This window comes from Prionailurus viverrinus, chromosome B4 (assembly GCF_022837055.1).
Source record: "Prionailurus viverrinus isolate Anna chromosome B4, UM_Priviv_1.0, whole genome shotgun sequence".
NCBI lineage: Eukaryota > Metazoa > Chordata > Mammalia > Carnivora > Felidae > Prionailurus > Prionailurus viverrinus.
In genome coordinates, this window is record NC_062567.1 from 35,702,214 (window position 1) to 35,718,356 (window position 16,143).

Genomic DNA, 16,143 nt, shown 5'->3' on the forward strand with positions numbered 1-16,143 from the left:
TGGACAGACTTAATAGCATATTAGATACAGTCTGAGAAAGAAGTAGTGAGCTAGGAGCTAGGTCAAAATAAACTAACCAAAATGCAACACAGAAAGACAAAGACTCAGAAAAATACGGAGAGAGCTTAAGAGACATGAAAACTAGAAACTAGCATGTGCCTTTGTGAAGCCCTAGCAAGGGAAGAGAGAGAGAAAGTATTTGGACAGATAATGGCTATAAAAGTGAAGAAAGATACCAATACACATATTCAAGAATACCAATGAATCTCAAGAAGAACGAATAAAAGGAAACCCACAACTAGTTATATCTTAGTGAGACTACAGAACGTCAAAGACAAAAAGAGTATCTTAAAAGCAGCCAACGAGAAGAGACAAGTTACCTTTAAATGATTTTAAGTCAAAAGGTGGTGGTCAAATGCCCTCAACATGGTAGAAGACAGTAACTGTCATCTGAGAATTCTATACCTAAAAAAACATTCTTTAAGAATAAGAGAAATGGGGGCACCTGGCTGGCTCAGTCAGTAGAGCGTGTGACTCTTAATCTCAGGGTTGTGAGTTTGAGCCCCACATTGGGTGTAGAGATTACTTAAAGAATAAATAAATAAAGGGGCACCTGGGTGGCTCAGCCAGTTGAGCGTCCGACTTCGGCTTAGGTCATGATCTCATGGTTCGTGGGTTCGAGCCCCGCATCCAGCTCTGTGCTGACTGCTCAGAGCCTGGAGCCTGCTTTGGATTCTGTGTCTCCCTCTCTCTCTCTGCCCCTCATCAGCTTGCACCCTGTCTCTCTCTGTTTCTCTCAAAAATAAATAAACATTAAAAAAATAATAAAATAAACTAATAAAATATTTTTTTTTAAAAAGAATAAGAGAAATAAAGGCGTTATCCAATAAACAAAATTCTAGTTTGCCACAAGCAGACCCTCATTAAAGAGTTTTTTTTTTTTTTTTTTTTTGAGAGAGAGACAGAGCAAATGGGGGAGGGACAGAGAAAGAGGCAGACCGAGGATCTAAAGCAGGCTCTGCACTGACAACAAAGAGCCCGATTTGGGGCTCAAACTCATGAACTTCGAGATCATGACCTGAGCCGAAGTCAGATGCCTAACCGACTGAGCCAGCCAGGTGCCCCTTAAAGGAAATTTTTAAAAGGTATATTTCTGACAGGAGGAAAGATTCTGATGGAAGATCTGAGATTAAAGAAGGAATGAAGAAGAAGGAAAACGAAAATGGATTTTCTCAGTCCACTGACAAAAGAGGGTAGATCTGGAGTCAGACATGTTTACACTAATCTCTTGCTGTCATTTCTTACTACCTGCGAAACTTGAATCTTCATCTTAAAAATTCATATAATAGGGGGGTGCCTGGGTAGCTCAGTCGGTTAAGCTTCTGACTTCACCTCAGGTCATTATCTCACGGTTTTTGAGTTCGAGGCCCACGTTGGGCTCTGTGCTGACAGCTCAGAGCCTGGAGCCTGCTTCTGATTCTGTGTCTCCCTTTCTCTCTGTTCCTCCCTTGCTCATGTCTGTCTCTCTCTCTCAAAAATAAATAAAGATTTAAAAAAATTAAATTCATATAATAGGGATACCTGGCTGGCTCAGTTGGTAGAGCATGCGACTCTTGATCTCAGGGTTGTAAGGTCAAGTCCTATGCTGGGTGTAAAGATTACTTAAAATAAAATGTTTTTAAAAAATTCATATGGGGCACCTATGTGGCTTAGTCAGTTAAGCATATGACTCTTGGTTTCAGCTCAAGTCATGATCTTGTGGGAACTGGAGCCTTGCATCGGGCTTCTTGCTGACCCTGCAGAGCCTGCTGAGATTCATATTCTCTCTGTCTCTCTCTGTCCCTCTCTCTCTCTCAAAATAAATAAATAAAACTTAAAAATTCACATAATAGTACCACTTATTCAAGGCTGTTGTAAGGAATAAATGAGCAGACACATACAAATGCTCTCAACATAGCTTCTGCCTCCAGAAGATGTAAAATAAATCCTAATTTCCTATCTCTTCAAAATGTAATAAATAAACAAGGAAGGAAGACACTGTTAGCAACAGAGAATTACTGCCTCTGCTTCAGGTGGAAGATACAATTCTGGCACTTTGTCACAGCATATGAATCTGCACTACAGAGCTGATGCTTAGCAGCTGTTTCCTTGTTATCTTTTCAGTATCAAGCCCAAGATCTTCCAAACAAAATATGATATCTCTATTTTTAAAATACTGCATGTGCGCACACACACGTTCCAGGGATATGTACACTTTGGATTTCCATTTAACTCACAATTGTAAGATAACCTACGTTCGCAGTTTTAAGAGATCATAAAAAATGTGTTCGTCCATCCATAGGGCAAAATGGTTCATTCCACCTGCTCCCCTGTCCCAGGGCTCTTCTGACAACCAGGAGACAGCAGGAGGCACACAGATGACCCCTCTGCTGCAGCTTCTGCACCCCTGTCCCCATGCTGAGACACTCTCCCTGACTCCATCCTGGACTTCACTCTGTTTCATAAGGACTACGAAAGAAGAGAAAAGGCAGCTAAGAAAAGTTAGCTTAGACCCTTTGAAGTTCTCTGCCTAATTTTCATTTGGCAACAATCTAGAAGGCAGTGGGGCGGGGGGGGGGGTGATGGGGAGTGGGGGTGGACAAAACCAGGGAGGGGATAGGGACACCTGGGTGGCTCAGCCAGTTGAGCATCTGACTTTGGCTCAGGTCAAGATCTTGTGGTTCTTGAGTTCGAGCCCTGTGCTGGGCTTGCTGCTGTAAACGCAGAACCTCCTCTAGATCCTCTGTCCCCCTCTCTCTCTGCCCTTCCCCTGTGCACATGCGCTCTATCTCAAAAATAAACACTAAGGAAAAAAACCAAACAAACAGGGAAGGGAAGGACAAATCCAGAACCAATCTTCCCTTGATTGTGTCAAGGAAACAACTAACACCAGTCCTGAAGTTCTAAGACCTGGGCTGGCATCCTTACTCTTCCATTTGTTCCCATGTGTCCTTAGTCAAGCCACTGAACCTCTCTGATTTTATTCTCCTCACCTGTAAATTGGAGGCAGTAATTATATCATATTTGGAGAGCATCTTACAATTTACTAAGTGTTTCCATAGGCATCATTTCATTTAACATGCACAGTGGAGCATACAACACCCAGCATTATAATCACCTCACTGCTCTGCTGTGAAGATTTAAAAGCGGAGCATGGGACCGCTGTGCAAAGAGCAAAGAGCTTGGTCCGCAGGAAGGATCATCGTCAGCGTACTGGTCTTAGCCTGTTGGGAGTCGGGGATCTGTAGTCCAAACATGTGCATTTGAATTCTGATTCTACACTTATTACCCGGATGACCTTGAGCAGGTGGCTTGGCTTCCACTTTCCTCACCTCTAAGCTAAGGATGAGAGTAATAGTCCTGTCTCATAACTCAGGTACATGGGAGGCACTCAGTGAATGAGTGCACTTGCATCTACACCAAGTGAAGCTGACAGGTGTCTGACCACACACACCTGCACTTGCGGCCAGGCACCATGCTCCATCCTTTCTTCTCCACAGCTACCTCTACTCTCTATACCCCTGGGCAAATATTTGTGAAGGAAGGGCAGGAGCTCCGGATATCAGGACGTACTGTGGATCGTTTCTTACAGACGACAAAGCCTCAGATTAACACCTCTATTTGTGGGGCATCTCTATGCTGTTGGGGATGAAACGGAACCCGGGCTCCCCGAGGTGCCAGTCAGCCTGGACCCTTCCCATTTCTGCCTGAGAGTCTTGCAAGCTGGGAGCTCTGGACTCTGGTCACTGGCCAAGCTCACCCTATTGGTAAATGGCACTGAGGCCTGAGCTGACTCCCCACGGACCTATTTTAAAGACCTACAAAGCAAATGGTCAATTAAGCCCAGCCTGGTGAACGGATGGGGACTACTTGGCTGCAAAAAAATATAAGCAGCCTCCATTTAAAAGGTTTTATCCTTGTAAAGTGGTTTCCCATTGTTACTGCTTCATTCTACTGTTCACAACATGCCTAAGAGATGTGATGGGCATGGGGCCATCAGTGGGGTGGGTGGCTGAGGCCAATAACAGTGAGCAAGTGCCACAAACTTGCTGCCAAGTATAACTGCTCCGCTTGAGCTTTCTGGTCTTACCCGACTGCCTGCTTCCACTCCTGGGGACCAGGTCCTAAGAGAACTGCATCCTAAGAGAACCCCATTAGGACTTCCATCAGACTGGCATTTGCATAGGGGGACATGAGGCATGACTCTGTCACTCAGCTTGTGTCTTAAGCTACAGAAGAAAACACGCTCAGGAGCATTAATTAGGCCCAATCAGCCTGGAGTTTATAGGCTAACGGCCCTGAGCAGTGGCGTGAACACATGTGTTCCCTGGGTGAGGACAAGACAGTCAGCCATGACCGCCACTGTGCTAGTTAACATCTCTTTCTAAAGTCCTCTGGGACAGCCCGGCCCTGACTTTGCAGCTGCAGACAGCATGGCATGGCTGTGTGGTGCGTGAACTAGTAAGGGACCCAGGCAGGTAGGGGCAGAAAGGATGGTTAAGGCTGTTGCCAGGCCTCGGCTGTGCCCCACAACTAGGCTGAAAAGAAATCAGGCAGCAGACATGGAAGAAGCCAATGGTGGGCTATTGTTAAAGGAGTTATCACCTGGGCTTCTCCTCTCTGTCTGTTTTGGGTAGCTTTCCTGGTGGATAACTTTGTACAAAGAGTGTGAGTCTCTGTGGGTGGCCCTGCCTGCTTCCACTCTACAGCCCTATAGAACCTTCTGCGTGGTTCTGAACACATCTCCATCCTAATGGAGCATGGTCCATATAACACAGGTTTGCACCCACGCAGAATCTAGAACCCTCCGAGTGTAGACACACATGTGCCCAGGCAGGACAGGCTGTGCTGAATTCTATACAACATCTCTGTCCACGTGAGAGAGGAAGGATCAGAGAGTTCTGGCTCCTAACATTTTTTAGAGGGTAAACTGGGTCAGTGATGGCCAGTAGGAGGAGGAGGTAACCCTTGAAAATATTGGTAGGGTTGGGGCGCCTGGGTGGTTCAGTCGGTTAAGCATCCGACTTCGGGTCAGATCATAATCTCATGGTTAATGAGCTCAACGACCACATCAGGCTCTCTACTGTCAGCACAGAGCCCGCTTCGGATCCTCTGTCCCTGTCTCTCTCTGCCCCTCCTCCACTCATGCTCAATCTTTCTTCTCTCTTTCTCTCTCTCTCAAAAATAAATTTAAAAACATTAAAAAATTATTGGCAGGGTTAAAGCATGTCTTTTGGGTTTAATTTCCATTCAGAAGGGCCCTTAGACACTGTCTATTAAAATGAACTGAAGGATTCTCATGGAACACTCCTCCCAGGACTCAATGTGGCCACCCATCTGCTGAATTCCACTATCATTGCAAGCCCAGCTCAGTTCTCACCTACACTGTTACGCCTTCTCTAAAGCCCATTTCTTTCCAGAGTACACACTCTGTCTTGCTCTCTTTGTAACAGTCACCTATGCTGTCAACACAAGTATTAGGGCCTTTGTTCTTTCTGCCAGCACAACGTACTGCACACAGTAGGTGCTTAATCACTACCTGTTGATCCATTTTGTTTAAGTTTTGGGGTTTTGGGGGAGGGGGTGGGGGAGGCTGGCATTAATAATCACTAAAACCACATTCACTTAGCCCCTGAAGTATCCGAAAATTCAGATGTGGTAAGTGGTGTAATGTGATTGTTATTCAGAACAAATTAGAGCTCTTCATTCTATTTCTAACTCCAGCAAATAGGGCTTGCATGTTTAAAAAAATATTTTTAGTTTGCAATGTGTGATTGCATAATGGAGGCCTAGTAATTTTTTTTTCATTAACATTCATTTCACTTAGCAGTTCCTTTTTGTGTCTTTGTTTCTGATTCAAGCAGCGGTCCAGTGTATTAAAATCACATTCCTTAAAAAATGCTAGAGCAGACTTTTCAATCGGTCTTCCCCATCCCTATATTTCTTTTTTTTTTTTTTTAATTTTTTTTTCAACGTTTATTTATTTTTGGGACAGAGAGAGACAGGGCATGAACGGGGGAGGGGCAGAGAGAGAGGGAGACACAGAATCGGAAACAGGCTCCAGGCTCTGAGCCATCAGCCCAGAGCCCGACGCGGGGCTCGAACTCCCGGACCGCGAGATCGCGACCTGGCTGAAGTCGGACGCCCAACCGACTGGGCCACCCAGGCGCCCCTATCTTCCCCATCCCTATATTTCTGACTGGCCTGTGCCTGGAGCACGTTACCTAGTGCCAAGTCAGAGGAAACTGCTCCCATGTTACAGGTGTGTTAACAGAGCTCTGTTATTCAGCAGACCTCACTCCCCAAGGGATTAGCCTTTGCAGGGAGCCTTTCTGATAGAAGGATCGGCAGCAATGGGGGAGATGTCCTTGATGTAAGTATCTAATCTAGAATTAGATTTGTGAACTCAGACAAGTTATTTAACCACTCTGAGCCTCAGTCCCCTCATCTGTAAAATGGGGATGCTAAGTCCTAGACTAGAAACAGTGCCTGGCACATGGTAGGTACTCAATAAATTATCTTATGCAGGGAGCCCATGTCAAAGTCTGCTGGATACCTTGCTGTTTCTCCAGCTGACTTCATTCCTGGACTTAAGCCACATCTCCTAAAAATGAAACCCTGAGCCCCAAGCAAAGATGAACCCTAGAAATCTGAGTGTGGGGCAACACAGCAGGGGCCAGCAGAGTCCACAGAGAGGGTGATGAAAAGCAAGTAGAAAGGTGCCAGACAAAAACAGACACATAGACCAATGGAATAGATAGAGACCCCACAATTGGACCCACAAATGTACAGCCAACTAATCTTTGACAAAGCAGGAAAGAGTATCCAATGGAAAAAAGAGTCTCTTTAGCAAATTGTGCTGGGGGAACTGGACAGCAACATGCAGAAAGATGAAACTAGACCACTTTCTTACAACATACACAAAAATAAACTCAAAATGGATGAAGGACCTGAATGTGAGACAGGAAACCATCAAAACCCTAGAGGAGAAAGCAGGAAAAGGCCTCTCTGACCTGAGTTGTAGCAATTTCTTACTTGACACATCCCCAAAGGCAAGGGAATTAAAAGCAAAAATGAACTATTGAATGGACTTCATCAAGACAAAAAGCTTCTGCACTGCAAAGGAAACAATCAACAAAACTAAAAGGCAACCGACGGAATGGGAAAAGATATTTGCAAATGACATAACAGATAAAGGGCTAGTATCCAAAATCCATAAAGAACTCATCAAACTCTACACCCAAAAAACAATTCTATGAAGAAATGGGCGGAAGACATGAATAGATACTTTTCTAAAGAAGACATCCAGATGGCCAACAGGCTCATGAAAAGATGCTCAACATCACTCCTCATCAAGGAAATACAAATCAAAACCACACTGAGATACCACCTCATGCCGGTCAGAGTGGCTAAAATGAACAAATCAGGAGACTATAGATGCTGGCAAGGATGTGGAGAAATGGGAACCCTCTAGCACTGTTGGTGGGAATGCAAACTGGTACAGCCACTCTGGAAAACTGTGGAGGTTCCTCAAAAAATTAAAAATAGATCTACCCTATGACCCAGCAATAGCACTGCTAGGAATTTACCCAAGGGATACAGGAGTGCTGATGCATAGGGGCACTTGTACCCCAATGTTTATAGCAGCACTTTGAACAATAGCCAAATTATGGAAAGAGCCTAAATGTCCATCAACTGATGAACAAAGAAGATGTGGTTTATAGATACAATGAAATACTACTTGGCAATGAGAAAGAATAAAATCATGCCATTTGCAGCAATGTGGATGGAACTGGAAGGTTTTATGCTAAATGGAAGAAGTCAGTCAGGGAAGGACAGATACATGTTTTCACTCATATGTGGATCTTGAGAAACTTACCAGAAGACCATGGCGGGGAGGGGAAAAAACTAGTTACAAACAGAGAGGAAAGAAGGCAAACCATAAGAGGCTCTTAAATACAGAGAACAAACTGAGGGTTGATGGGGGGTGGGGGAGAGGGGAAAGTGGGTGATGGCCATTGAGGAGGGCACTTGTTAGGATGAGCACTGAGTGTTGCATGTAAGCCAATTTGACAATCAATTATTTTTTACAAAATAATAAGTCATTTAGTACAGAAAAAAAAAAAAAAAGGAGGAGGAGGAGGCGGAGGAGGGGGAGGAGGAGGAGAAAGGTGCCAAAGAGACACACACTGCAAAAGATAAAAATGCTGGAAAGAATGTCTGCTGAAGAAACAGGAAATACATTCTGGCACATTTGTAGTCAGGACAAACATGTTGTAGGGATAAATTACATTGCCCTGAGTAAATGCAGAGTCAGGCTTCATCAGAACATCAAGAGGGGACAGAAAAGCACAACTGCTCGTGATTAAGAATAAGAACTGACATGGTGACCAAATCCCTATGGCCAAAGAGAATTCGCCATCTATCTCGCCGTGGGAGGGACCCATGCACGGTCAAAGCTAAACTCGCACTTTATAGTACGTGTATAATTAGTTGAGAAGCTTAATTTAGCAGTTTGGTAAATTCCATTAGCAGTTTATCTATGGTATGTAATTAAGCTATTTACAAGCAAACCCTTTTTGGCTAAAGCCTCCAGTGAGGAATCCTAATGGAAGATGGTTCATGGGACATATACCCAAAGTTTTGCAGATTCTAGAAACCTTCTGGAGTAGACACTGTGCTTGATTCTATACAATGACATTCCCATCCAGACGAAGGAGGAAGGTCAGAGAGTCCAGAGTCAATCCCGGCCTCTGGCATTACCATGGCCTCAGGATGTTGCATCTCTGATGCAAGTAGTATTCCATTGTATCTATAAACCACATCTTTTTTGTTCATCCTCATCTCGGAAGGATGAATGATAGTAAATACCATAGCGGACCATTGGGAGAAATATATGAGGTGCAGTATAAAGTGCTCAGCACAGAACCCAGCCCAAAGGAGTGTAGGGTCACAGAAGCTCGTGTGGCAGAAGCAAAGAGTAAAAAAAAACAACACCCCAGCAAGTATCAAGGAACAGCAGCAAAAAGATTGCCCAAGTGGAGGGAGCATCTGATAGCTAGGCCACTGCAAGAAAGGAAGCTGAGACACAGCAAGACTGGGGAACTCTCTGGGGTCAGGGTTAATACCTCACTGTATCAGTTGGGAAGATGAAGACACGTCTGGTGGTGGTCGTGGTGGCTACACAGCACTGTGAATGCTGTTTTTTTTAAGTTTATTTACTTATTTTTAGTGAGACAGAGAGAGTGTGAGCAGGGGAGGGGCAGAGACAGAGAGAGAGAGAGAGAGAGAGAATCCCAAGCAGGCTTCCCACAGAGCCCAATATGGGGCTCCAACTCACCAAACCGTGAGATCATGACCTGAGTGGAAATCAAGAGTTGGACGTTTAACTGACTGAGCCACCCAGGCGCCCCAACACTGTGAATGTTCTTAATGCCACTGAACTACACACTTAAAAATGGTTAAAATTGTAAATTTTATGTTCTGTATATTTTACTCCAATTAAAAAAAAGACCAAGTTACCAAAAAACAAAAAACAAAACAAAAAAAAAAACAAAAAAAACTCTAAAATAAAACAATATCCTAAAACTGAACTCTTAGCCCACTGAAGACATTAAAACAAAAGTAACAGAAAGGAGAATTAGGGTCGCCTTCTCTCTGTGGGACTCAGGGAAGGCACTGTCCATGCACCCAGACACCACACTGAAGGCTACCACCTCTTTCGCATGAAGCTGATCCTTACCCAGGACATCTGTTTATTACTTTCATAAAGGTTTATTTACTTTTGAGAGAGAGCAAAAGCAGGGGAGGGACAGAGAGAGAGGGGTCTGAAGTGGGTTCTGCTCTGACAGCAGAGAGCCCGATGCGGGGCTCGAACTCACGAATCGGGAGATCACGACCAGAGCCAAAGTCAAGCACTCAGCCCACTGAGCCACCCAGGTGCCCCCGGGATGTCTGTTTCATACAAGCTGCCAGAAGACTTGAAAACCCACAGCCATCACGGATCATGGCATCAGAGAAAGAGCTAAGATTCTTATGCAGAACAATTCGTCTTTTCTGACGGTATCTCCCCGATAGGAATTTCTGACCATAATTCAGATGAAATAGAAGGAAGCTCCCAAGGACCTCCACCCCTTCCCTTCCATGTTCTCTGGGGACAGTGGTGCTGCTGTCTTGTTCAGGTTATAAACAGAGTGGCTTTGACACCCCCCCCCTCCTTCCCAAAGAAATATAAACTCTAGCTGGAGGCACATGTAGCCTCTCTGGCCAGGGTCTCTAACCCCCTTGGCCATGACCTCACTGGTGTCCGCAGCAAGGCATGCCAGCCTGGTGCCACCATTCCAGAGAGTAAAGGGCTGTCCTGTGCCTCAGGGCACTCCTGCTATAAATGCCCTGTGGCCTGGGCCTGGCCTCACTGGGGCCCAACAGCATTTCCCAGCTGTCATTACAAGCACAAGGGCAGCAATGTGATGCGGAGTTCTGCTGGAAGCCGGACACACTGACTCAGTGACACAGGCCTCTGTGGGGACCCTTCAATTGGGAAGGCCCTCCTGCTGCTCACCAGCATGCCTTTGCCCACTGTGCTTCGTACCCTGTCACAGGCTCTACCTCCAACGCCTCCACTTTCCTCTGTGTCTTTCCAAGGTTGACCCGCTCTTCTGGGTTCAGCTCAAATCCCACTTGCTCTGTGAGGCCACAAGATATATACTTGACTCTGCTTGCTCTGAACCCCAACAGGACTGGCCATTTTTTTAGACTAACCCTCCAAGGGGACTGTGAACGCTGGCTGAAGGGACATGGCCTCTCTTCTTAAATCAGGTCCCCTGGGGGCCCTTAGCTGGCCAAGAGGAGCTCAGGAAGCACAGATGCTGATTAGGTGAGAGAAGTTGTCCCTGTCCTCTGGGGAAGCGGGGGCTAAGATGGGCCTGCTGGCAAGGAGCGACAAGCCCTGGATGGTGGAGCTCAACAGCAAAAGACACCACGACCAAAGGGCTCCTGAAAGCCTTCACTGCGGTGCCCTTTCATACCCATTTGCTCACCCAAGGCAGACTGGCAGGTAATTATTCCCATTTCACTGAAGAGGGAAGAAACTCAGGCTGAGGACACATGGCTGGTCAGAGTCAGAGCCAGTCTGGTTCTGGTTCTGGGTTCAGCATTCAGAGGTGCAAGCTGAGGGATGGTTGAGGCATGGCCCTGGGGCCAGGTTGCAAGTTCAAATCCCAGACTGGCCTCTTTTTTTTTTTTTTTAGGTTAACTTTTATTTGAAAGATAGAGAACAAGTCGGGGAGGGGCAGAGAGAGAGAGGGAGACAGAATGACAAGCAGGTTCTGTGTTGTTAGCTTGGAGTCAGATGCGAGCTCGAACTGGGGAACTGTGAGATCATGACCTGAGCCGAAACTGGGAGTTGGACGCTTAACCAACTGAGCCACCCAGGTGCCCCCCAGATTGGCCTCTTATTGGCTATATGACTTCAGGCAAATTACTCTACTTCTCAGAGCCTTGGCTTCCTCATCTGTAAAATGGGGGTTCAGTTCTGTGTTTACTCAGGGTGGGGCTGCTGGAAGTCCATCTTTCTCCCCTCCCACCCCATCGAGTACAGGTGTGGGGTTATGTGGATTCAATGTGGCAAAGCTCCATCCAAATACCTGGGCCAGCTGCATATCCTGGAGCTCAACACTGAGCAATCTCTAAAGTAAATAAAGTGAAAATAAACCCATCGCCCAGCTAATGGGAGATTGTCTTCTTGTCTGCACTGGCAACTGAGCCATTGTAGCCAGGCTCATACTTCCCTGGTGCTGCTGTGAGTTAGAAGGGGAGCTAAGGAAGTTGCCTGGCCAGAAAGGCAAATGCAGGCCCTGCAGGGGGAGGGCACCCACACCATGGCCCCAGAGGGTCTTGGCACACTCCAGCCTGGGTGCTAAGTTGTACCTTCTCACCTTCTCACCTTTCCTCCAAGCCCAGGAGGGCAGAGGATTGCACAGAACGAGGAGAGTGCAAGGAGCAAGGGCTGGGTGCTGAGCCAATCCAGCCACACTGCTGGAGCTCCCTTATAGAAGGAAGGTTCCTGGGGGCGCCTGGTGGCTCAGTGGATTAAGCGTCTGACTTCGGCTCAGGTCATGATCTCACGGTTCATGGGTTTGAGCCCCGCGTCAGGCTCTGTGCTGATAGCTCAGAGCCTGGAGCCTGCTTTGGATTCTGTGTCTCCCTCTCTCTCTGCCCCTTCCCCATTCATGTTCTGTCTTTGTCTCTCTCAAAAATGAATAAATTAAAAAAAAAGAAGAAGAAGAAGAAGAAGGAAGGTTCCTTCCCTCCCACAATTTCTCAGGCCCAGCCCCCAGGGCAGGGTAGCTCTGTTATGTGAATAAGGGGTCTTTAGCACAAGGTCAGTGGGGACAGAGGTTCTTGGAACTTGAACCACATGGGAAGCCTGTCTGCTCCCACCTTCCTGCATCTCCTAGAAATGCCCAGAGCATCACCCAGGGCCAGACTCTGCTCACTGCTAAGATGCTGCCCCCAGCAATGCCTCCCCGGGCCAGCCCATCCAGGGTGTGTCAACAAGCAGGTCAGGGAAGAAAGAGCCCCACTGACATTTTGAGAAAGCCAGGGCTGGGAGCCAAAACAAACTGACAAAGGGAATGCCTGTCAGCATAAGAATCTGTCACAAAAGAAAATCCTATATTCCTCAAGTTGGGAGGGACCCCTGAATGTAACTTTGTCCATCAGACGGTGGCCCCCTTGAGTCACTCCTGGCAGTAGAGGGCCTTTAGGAACCTACTCCCAACACAGGCCCTCCAGAGGATCTTGTTACATCTAACCCAGACCAAACATCCTCAGGGACCCAGTCTGAAAGGCCAGAGTGGCTACAAAGCAAGAATGAATCAGAACCTAGAGACCCGAGGCCAAGGCTCTCTAAACAAGGTGCAGCCTGTAAGGACAAGGCCCACAGCGTGCTTCCTCCTCTGTCACTACAGCTTTGACCACAGCTCGGCTTCCTATCCAGCTGATGTCATGCTAAGCTGACGGTTGAGAGCAGATATAAGAGGAAACAACTATCTAAAAGCTCACATGCTGAGTTCTGGAAGGGGACAGGGGAGTCCTCTCTATCTTAGTGCTGGTGGTGGAGGGCCAGGGTCATGTGATGCTGCAGATCCAGGCTCTGGAACAGCCCAAATGCCTGCACTCAAATTCTGCCTCTACCATTTACTGGCTGCGTGACCGTGGGCATGATACTTTGCCTCTCTGTTCCTCAGTTACTTTTTCTTTTAAATTTTTTTTTCAACGTTTTTTATTTATTTTTGGGACAGAGAGAGACAGAACATGAACGGGAGAGGGGCAGAGAGAGAGGGAGACACAGAATCGGAAACAGGCTCCAGGCTCTGAGCCGTCAGCCCAGAGCCTGACGCGGGGCTCGAACTCACGGACCGTGAGATCGTGACCTGGCTGAAGTCGGACACTTAACCGACTGCGCCACCCAGGCACCCCCCTCAGTTACTTTTTCTATAAAAAAAAAAAAGTATGACAGCAGAGTGATGGGGTTGTTAGTGAAGCGTCAACCAGGAAGCATATGTGTTCCAGTTAATGTGTACTGGCTGTCATAAGGAAGACCAATTTGTCCAGGGTGTCCTGCATCATTATTAACACTCTCCTTTTCACTCTCATAAGTGAATGGATTGCACGATAAATTCTAAGGCTGACTAGCTCTTGTCTTTTCTTTTATGTCCATCTGGTTATCTCCCGGCTTTGTGCCGTCTCTAAGTACTGGGGAGCATGTTCCTGAAGTGTAGATCCCCAAACACAGCTCTGCCCATGCCACTGACTTGTCTGTGCCATGGACTTAGCTCTTCCTTCCTTCCTTTATCTCTTCACTGTGTCCCTCCCTCTCCTTCCTCTTCTCCCACAACCACCCTCTCCTTTCTGCTTCCCCCCATCAGTGCCTACGGGGGCTGGCAGTGGGCACAGGTACCTTCTGACTTGACTGACAGCTCTCACTGACCATGCACACTTGGATGGGACACCCTCTGGCTCTGACTAAAGCTAAGCCTTAACCAAATGTCTCTTAAAGGAAAGGAAACAATTTGAGATGTCAAGGAAATTACTTGACCACTTGATGGATGAGTGGAAATAATGGGCCATTCTGTGTATGCATGTGTTGTTTAAAGGAAATAAAGGCAATACGGGCTTAAAATGGTCCATTCAATGCCAGAACCTGTCTATAAAAACCTCCTCAGAGTCAAACACAGGGCAGTCCCCAACAAGTTCACTGTGTATAAGTGGATGGACATATGGACTCAGCAGGCTTTTCCAAATGCTTGGTGAGATTCACTACATCTTGGTGCTAATATACACATACACACGTGTGCACACACACACATATACACATGTGACTACACACACAGACACACATGCACACACACACATGCACGCACATGCACACACACCTAGTCCACAGCTGCAGGGCCAGCTGAGTCATGTGGCCAGACCACAGCAGGAACAGACCCAGGGAGGAAGTGCAGCCCCAGTAATAAGCCCATTTCCTGACCTTCTTCCTTTGCTCTGGAAGGTTCTCTTTCTGTCTCTTTGTCTTTTGATTCTCTGTCTCTCTCAGTGCTTTGTGTTTACTCAAGGTAACAGCCATGCTTTTGTCCTGGTCCACGTGGCAAGAGCTCATAACAGCACTGACATGCAAGTAAGGAGTTTTCCTTTCTAGACCTGTGACCTTGGGCAAGTCACTTCACTCTGAACCTCAGTTTCCTCTTCTGTAAAACGAAGAGGCTGGGTGTGGCAAAAGGGTCCCTGAGGGCCTTCTGGATCTCAACCCTAGTGCTTCTCCACCCTCCTCCAGTCCCTCTCAGGGATCTTCCCGACCAGGGAGCAAGGGCCGGGCACAGTGTGGGGGCAAGAGTGAGGGAGCCCCGCTGTTCCCCTCCGGGGCACACAGCCTCCCCTGCCCCCCAACTCCATGTGCTGCGCACACATTCGCGCACACCTGGCTGCCCCCGGGGGTACAGAGAGGAAACGCCGACTCCCGGGCTGCACCGCGCACAGCGGGGAAGGGGGAGCGCGCACCCCTCGACCCTTCAACCCTCCTCCACCGTACCTTGGGCTTCGCTGCCTTCCCTCTGACCCGCCCTTGCCGCGGGTTCAGTTCACAGCTGTCAGGTGGCCTCTTGCCAGGCGGGGCTGCTCCACTTTCTCCGCCCCGACCCGTACAGGCAGCACCAGCCCCCGGCGCCAGAGAAGCGGCGGTGGCGTGCCTGGAGCCCCCCACCCCCACCCCGGCTGCCGGCGCCGCCGCCCCCTGGGCGCCCTCCAGGATCCGCCCTCGCCGCGCGGTGGGGTCTGGGCCGGCGGGAGGCGACCTCAGCCAGCCCGGGAGCCTGGGTGCTGAGGGCGGGGCTGCTGCTGACTTAGCCTGCCTGACTGGTCAGACTTCCCGGGCCCCTCTGCTCCAGTGCCCCTAGGCCCCTCGCCCAGGTTTCAGAATGTTTACAGACAGCCTGGTAGGGCGCTGCTTTTCTCTCATTTTGGATATGCACCCCTGAAAAACTCCAGGTCCACCCCAGACCCACCCCTGCTGTTCAGCCTTCCTGGATTTTGTCCTTCATGCTCTCCTGCCTCTTCTATACGGTGAACTGTGGGCATAGATGCCCACATAATAACATCCAATACATATGTATTAATAAAGCATTAAATAAATCTCCAGAGGCCTCCTAAGGTTCAGGCTGACAGATGACCCTCAGCCTGGATATAAAACCTTCCTGGGCAAACTGGCCACACGCTCATTTTCCAGCCTCAACCCGGCTGCCCAAGACACACACATGCACCCCGGCTCTAGGCACCCAGGCTGTTGCCAAACAGCAGCCTCTGGGAGTTCTTGCTTTGCCTGGAACACCCTTCCCCTTTCTTGTCTGAGTTTGGAACTCTTATTCATGCATCCAGGCCCCGCTGAAATGTCCCCTTCTCCTGGAATCCTTCCCCAGACACTGACCCCAGTAGAACACCCCTGAATCTTCTCTTTGGGTGCACCATTCTGGTGCTGCTCATACCAGCACCCCCTTTCTCCCTTTCCTCTGGTCCTACAACAGGGGTTTTGTTGTGTTGTGT

General features: G+C 47.9%; 1 protein-coding gene across 10 annotated transcripts in view; it reads right to left on the bottom strand.

The window, feature by feature from the left end:
* Positions 1-15,455, bottom strand: part of CRACR2A (calcium release activated channel regulator 2A) — a 136,406-nt gene extending 120,951 nt beyond the window's left edge. For 4 of the 10 annotated variants that reach the window (XR_007153947.1, XR_007153948.1, XM_047866691.1 and 1 more), the window contains exon 1: positions 15,137-15,455. The gene's annotated coding sequence lies outside the window, so the exon portion shown is untranslated. The remainder of the gene's footprint in view (positions 1-15,136) is intronic. The other 6 variants (XM_047866688.1, XM_047866683.1, XM_047866686.1 and 3 more) reach the window with 2 other exon arrangements.
* Positions 15,456-16,143: the final 688 nt, after the last annotated feature.